Here is a 6,183-nt window from a genome sequence, read left to right as displayed (position 1 = left end):
GTCAGTTGGGCCTAGTGCATAAATGAAATGCACTTTGATTGTATTAAAACAATCAGTTTGAGTCAAAGTTAACCAAAATCAACATTAGTATTAGGAGAAAGTAATTGTCTATACCATTTGTTAGTCCAAACTTTCCCTTAAAGCATCAGCTTGATCTTTATTCTGACTACATTTGATATTTTTGTCCTTTTACACATGTTTTTGTCCATTTAACCTCCCGCTGATCAGTTTACATGATTTAATTTCTGGGGAAATAGATGGCTTTACATCAGTGTTGGGTTTAGAGCTTTTATTGACAACAGCAGGAGAAGTAAGAAGTCAGGAACATGAACTCTACATGTGTTCAGTCGTCATGTCCTCATATTGTTTTAAGCTGTGAAGGACATGAGTGTGTTTCAGTTGCCTTCCTCATGTGGTGGGACCAGTGATTGTAATGTGTGTTACATTGTCCTCATATTGTTTTAAGCTGTGAAGGACATGAGTGTGTTTAAGTAGAAGTCCTCATATGGTAGGACCAGTGATTGTAGTGTGTGTGTTACACTGTCCTCATATTGTTGGGTAGCAGAACTGTACAGTGTTAAGTTTCTATAGAATCTGGTATAAGGAAGTCAGATCCTTCTGTAATAATGTTCACTCATACAAATATGATCTGTAGTTAATTATCTAGTCGGGTAGCAGAACTGAATGTTTCTGACATTATATTGTTGTCTTTTGTTGCAGACACCAAGTGCTGAGGTCCTGTCTCAACTTTGTACAGACCAATTGGTGAGTGACATACCCACTTCATTCTTCCAACAGGTTACACATTATTTTTTTGTATTTGGTATCAAGTATATGTGTCAGTTGGGCCTAGTGCATAAATGAAATGCACTTTGATTGTATTAAAACAATCAGTTTGAGTCAAAGTTAACCAAAATCAACATTAGCATTAGGAGAAAGTAATTGTCTATACCATTTGTTAGTCCAAACTTTCCCTTAAAGCATCAGCTTGATCTTTATTCTGACTACATTTGATATTTTTGTCCTTTTACACATGTTTTTTTCCATTTAACCTCCCACTGATCAGTTTACATGATTTAATTTCTGGGGAAATAGATGGCTTTACATCAGTGTTGGGTTTAGAGCTTTTATTGACAACAGCAGGAGAAGTAAGAAGTCAGGAACATGAACTCTACATGTGTTCAGTCGTCATGTCCTCATATTGTTTTAAGCTGTGAAGGACATGAGTGTGTTTAAGTAGAAGTCCTCATATGGTAGGACCAGTGATTGTAGTGTGTGTGTTACATTGTCCTCATATTGTTTTAAGCTGTGAAGGACATGAGGACATGGGCCCTCTGACCACCACCAGTAGGCAACGGGTGAAGTGTCTTGCCCAAGGACACAATGACCAAGACTGTCGGAGCCGGGGCTCGAACCGGCAACCTTCCGATTACAACTCTTGAGCCCCTTAGCCCCTTAATTTTAGAATTACACACTGCCCAACGCTGACTTTTCCTACAATGCAGAGAAAAAAGCAAACAGACCTATTGCATGCATTGATTCTCATATTTCACTGTTACTTTTCAAAGGCTCAAGGACCAAGTATTCTGGGGTTCCAAGCCACACGCTTTACTCAGCTGCCCTGGACAACATGAAGGGCACCTCTGCCTCAATCACCCTGGACAACAAAAACATTAGCAACACTTCACCAAGAAGGGGTAAACGCACCCAAATACAAAATGTTTTAGCTGAATATACTTGTGATCAAAGGACAAGTTTATTGTTTTCAGACATGACACTATTGAGAGCTTTTATCATAAATCCTTTCATCTCATTTGATTCCCAGCAGAACACAGCACTTCAAATGGTTCATTCCAAGCATCCTTAAAGGAGCAATAAGCAATATCTTTTCACTGCTAGGTGTGCTGTTGTGCACTGCCTGTAAACCAAACCAAAGTCTATGGCTGGAGATCAACACAGAGAGAGGGATTATGACTTCATGCTGTACTCCAGATGTAATTACTCCTCTAGTTCTTCACATAGCCATTTTTAATTCCTTCAACCTAAGTATGATGAATTGTGCTTATTGCTCCTTTAAAGTGCTCCAGTAGAAAGTAAGGTTTAAGAACATTTTGCATTCACATTAAGATATTTTCTTTTGTTTCCATTTATGACAGCTGGGAAGGTGAGAATCAAGTGGACAAATGATGAAGTGAAGGTTGCTGAGCGGCACGTTTCACTTCATAACAAGCTGCAAAGTACCAGGTAAAAAGGAATGTGACTGCTGCCTCCAAGCAGAGCCGGCAGCTCTGAAAGGCAGAGACTGGGTTCTCATAAGGTACTACATCCACAACAGGATCATAGCATTAAAAGAAAGATGCAAGAAAAAAAGAAACAAGCAAGAGAGATACTTTGTTACTTCCACAGTTATGTCAGTATTGCAGTTTTCTGTATTGCATTGTTCTTACTCATAAATCTGTGTTTTATGCTGGGTGCTTTTTGCAATTAAATGATAAGAAAGGCAGATAATGTTCCACGTTTTTATTCACATGAACATTCACTACAAAATGAATTAATGCATTACAATATTAAGACTTAAAAAGTAGACTGACCACATTTGACCTATGTCTTTTTTTAAGTCTCTACACAGCTCAGATTTACTGTTTTATTAACACATAAATGTCTGATATTTCTGTCAGAAGTTACCCGACTGGTGAGCATTACTATTGTGCATCCATGCCTATTATATTGTAATCTCAAAAGGAGCCAAGCTAAAAATACAGAACCTACCCTTACCTGGTCCTTATAAGTCATGTATACTTGAAAATTATGTGTTTCCATGGGCTTCACAATTCACCTAAACATGAAATATCAGTGTGTGACCTTATGGTACTCATAAGTCACATAAACCTGACAGTGTCCTCACAAGTAGCAGTAAATTCAGGTTTGACCAAAATTTAGCCCTAGCCAAAATCTCAACAGATGGGCGTGTTCCTGGAAGCATGGGTCAAACCTTTTGTGATTCCCATGCCTCTAGGACCTTCGGAAAGGCACGTTCCCATTTGTCACATTTTTGTCATACGTGCTGATATATCACGAAAACACGTATGTGTGTGTGTGTGTGTGTGTGTGTGTGAGAGAGAGAGAGACTAAATGAGAGTGCACACAGGATCTGATCTCTGAATTTCTCACATTTAAAGTGTATGATTTATTTAAAATTCGATTGTATTGAGTAAATAGTCACTGAGAAACACAGTTTTCAAGAGAAAAAGTATTTGAATTAAAAGGGATTATGATAAAGTGAACGTGCTAATGAGATCTATAAGGAATGAAAAGTGAGGCTTTTTTTGGATATGACTGAACGTTCAAATGTCCGTGTTAAAAGAGATATAATTAATAAAAATAATAATACATTTTATTTAAGAAAGCATCTTTCAAAACACTCAAGGACACAAGCAATAACAAGTAAATAAATAGATAAACAAATAAATAGGGAATAGGGAAATAGAGAGAGAATGATAAGGTGTGGCTGAAGATCTGTTGACCTGATTGGTTGACTAAATATTAGAGAGAGAGGTGGGGCAAGTGGGCACTTGACAAAGTCTAAACTGGGATGGATGGATTTGTTGCAGGTCTGTCCCCAGCGGTCCTGTAATATTAACAATTCAGACGATTGGATCAAGCAGAGATGCAGACTACATTCTGGACTTGCAGTGATGCCAATCGGCCAGTCATCCATAACACAAAGCAAATCCAGGCATATTTTGAATATTTTCACTGAGCTAATTAAATATTCCAGCTGTGGTTTGTATTTACACAGAGTTGTGACAAAGCATTTGGCCACAACCAGATTTTCCTGTTATTTTGTATATTTGTCACACTTTATGTTTCAGTTTTTACTTAACTGTGCTGCACCTGACATAATTCAGGCAGGATACACTCAGCTTCACACAAATGAAGCAGAAAACAGTCGCACGTAGCAATGCATAACCTACAAGCTCCGCCTTACTTTGAAATCTATTTAACATGCACCATGACAGGACCAATTATTAATTAATTCATGTTTAAACTTAACTTAGAGTTTTTATATGGGAATATTTGCACTTCTGTTAAATTAAGCTTTTATGTTTCTTTTGTTTTGGAGCAATGGAAAACAGGAGCACTAGGAGTCCAGAAACAACAAACACAAAAAAACTAGGCACAAAGAGCCCAACAACACAGTTCAGGAGGCCGACCCGGAGGCTGACGACACAATAGTCCATCACACAGATCTGGAGGCCAACCGCGGAGCCAACGGTGGCAATAGAGCAGTTCTGGCAGCCAGCTGAGTGAAAAGTGGCAGCACTGACACAGTTTAGGGGGGCCGCTCTCGTGGAAAACAGCTGTATCATAGGCAAAGCAGATCTGGACTCCAGCCTCATGGAAAACCGCAGCGGTGACACAGGTGTGGATGCCGACTGCTTGGAAAGCGACAACAATGAGAATGTCCAGGGCCCTGGCCGTGAGGACAGTGGCAGCAGGTCTGGAGGCTGACCGCATGAAAACGGCGGAGGCACCACAGTTCAGGAGGCCGCCCATGATGATGATGATCCTAATCTGATGGCCTGGGAAGTGGCCAGCGACAGTGAGGTGAGATGGTACCAGACGAGACAGGACCAGAAGAGGCAGGACCAGACGGTAGTGTAGTGTTTGCAGGTGGTAGCACGGCAGCCATGGATGGTGGCACTCACGGTGGTGCTGATGGCTGGATGGGCTTGCCTGAGCTACCAGCAGGAACAGAGAACAACTGGGTGGACTCTCCAGAGCCCCCAATTCACACTGAAGCCACGGATGGCTGAACCGACTCCTCAGAGTCCCCAGCGGAGACAGAGGGCTGGACAGACTCCTCGCAGCTCCCAGCAGAGACAGAGCTTCCAGCCAGAACAGATGACTGGACAAACTCTTTGGAGTCCACAGCAGAGACAGACGGCTGGAGCGGTTCACCAGAGCCCCCAGCAGGAACAGACACAGGGCCAGCGGGTGCAGAGACCCCTGGCTGAGATGAAGCTGGCTGGAGCTGTGCTGGGCATTTGCTTTGCTCAGGCAGTGTCAGCAAATTGAAGTCAGCTGGCTAAATGAGCTCAGACGAGCTTCCAGCAGAGGATGGAGATGGCTGGAGTGGCTTATCGGAGTCACCAGCAGCATGAGGAGGTGCTGGACTGACTCTCCTGAGCCTCCAGCGGGAATAGCGGCGGTGTGAGAGTCGTGGAGTGCTAGATGAGCCTCCAGCAAAAACAGGTGGTGGGCCACCAGGTGCAGAGGCCGTGGCCTTAAGCAAAGCAGAGCCAAAGTGAGGAGAACACTCTCTGAGCTCTGGCTGAGCAAGATGCTGGGCTAAAGCAGGACCTCAGCCTCCATCACCTAAGGAACTGTAATGAGTGCAGGGGATAGCTGGGCCCGAGCTGCTCTGGTAGCAGGAACAGGTGTAGTATGGCTTTATTTTGTGACTATTCTGAGCGCACATAAAAAGATTTTGCAAGTGCAAATTGTTAGAGTGAATTGTTAAATGTTGCCATTATTGTACTTAAATTTGTAAACCTTGTCTTAAACTGCATGTTTAGATATTTTTCTGTTCCTCCACTACACATCTAGGATGGTGGAGGAGGCAATTGGTTACAGTGTTTAACTGCAGACATTGCATGTAAGGTTCTTGGTGTCCTTATTTAGTAAGGATGTTTACTTCTTGCCGTTTATGGCCTCACCTACCTTGTATATGGTGGACCATTAAAGGGGTGAAGCCATATACAGGGTGAGGGGAGATGACCCTTTTTGTCACCAGGGATGTTGTTAAAACAGTTGTAACCAGGAAGTCACACACACATGCACACACACACATACATACACATACACACATCCACGCACACACATCCACACACACACAGACACACACACAGTGCTTTAACTGTTAAAACACACCGTTTATGGTTTTACAATGGGTGGTGCTTGTTTGTCACTAAATAAAAGGCAAGGCAAGGCAAGGCAAGTTTATTTGTATAGCACAATTCAACAACAAGGTGATTCAAAGTGCTTTACAGAGACATTAGAAACAAAAACAAATAAAAAGCATGATTTAAAATTGATTAAAACAAGCAAACAAACTAACTAATTAACAAACAAACAAACAAACAAAACAGTATATAAAATCAAAACAGATAAAATCAGAAC

General features: G+C 41.7%; 1 long non-coding RNA gene across 1 annotated transcript; it reads left to right on the top strand.

Annotated features, from left to right (window-relative positions):
- Positions 1-719: 719 nt before the first annotated feature.
- Positions 720-3,112, top strand: LOC148104351 (uncharacterized). Its single transcript, XR_015718481.1, has 3 exons — positions 720-765; positions 1,569-1,697; positions 2,157-3,112. It is a non-coding gene; the product is annotated as an uncharacterized LOC148104351 (long non-coding RNA).
- Positions 3,113-6,183: the final 3,071 nt, after the last annotated feature.

This window comes from Neolamprologus brichardi, chromosome 3 (assembly GCF_056152115.1).
Source record: "Neolamprologus brichardi isolate AB-2024 chromosome 3, ASM5615211v1, whole genome shotgun sequence".
Taxonomy (NCBI): Eukaryota; Metazoa; Chordata; class Actinopteri; order Cichliformes; family Cichlidae; genus Neolamprologus; species Neolamprologus brichardi.
The sequence above is the reverse complement of the archived record's forward strand: the minus strand, read 5'-3'. Positions and strand labels throughout refer to the sequence as shown.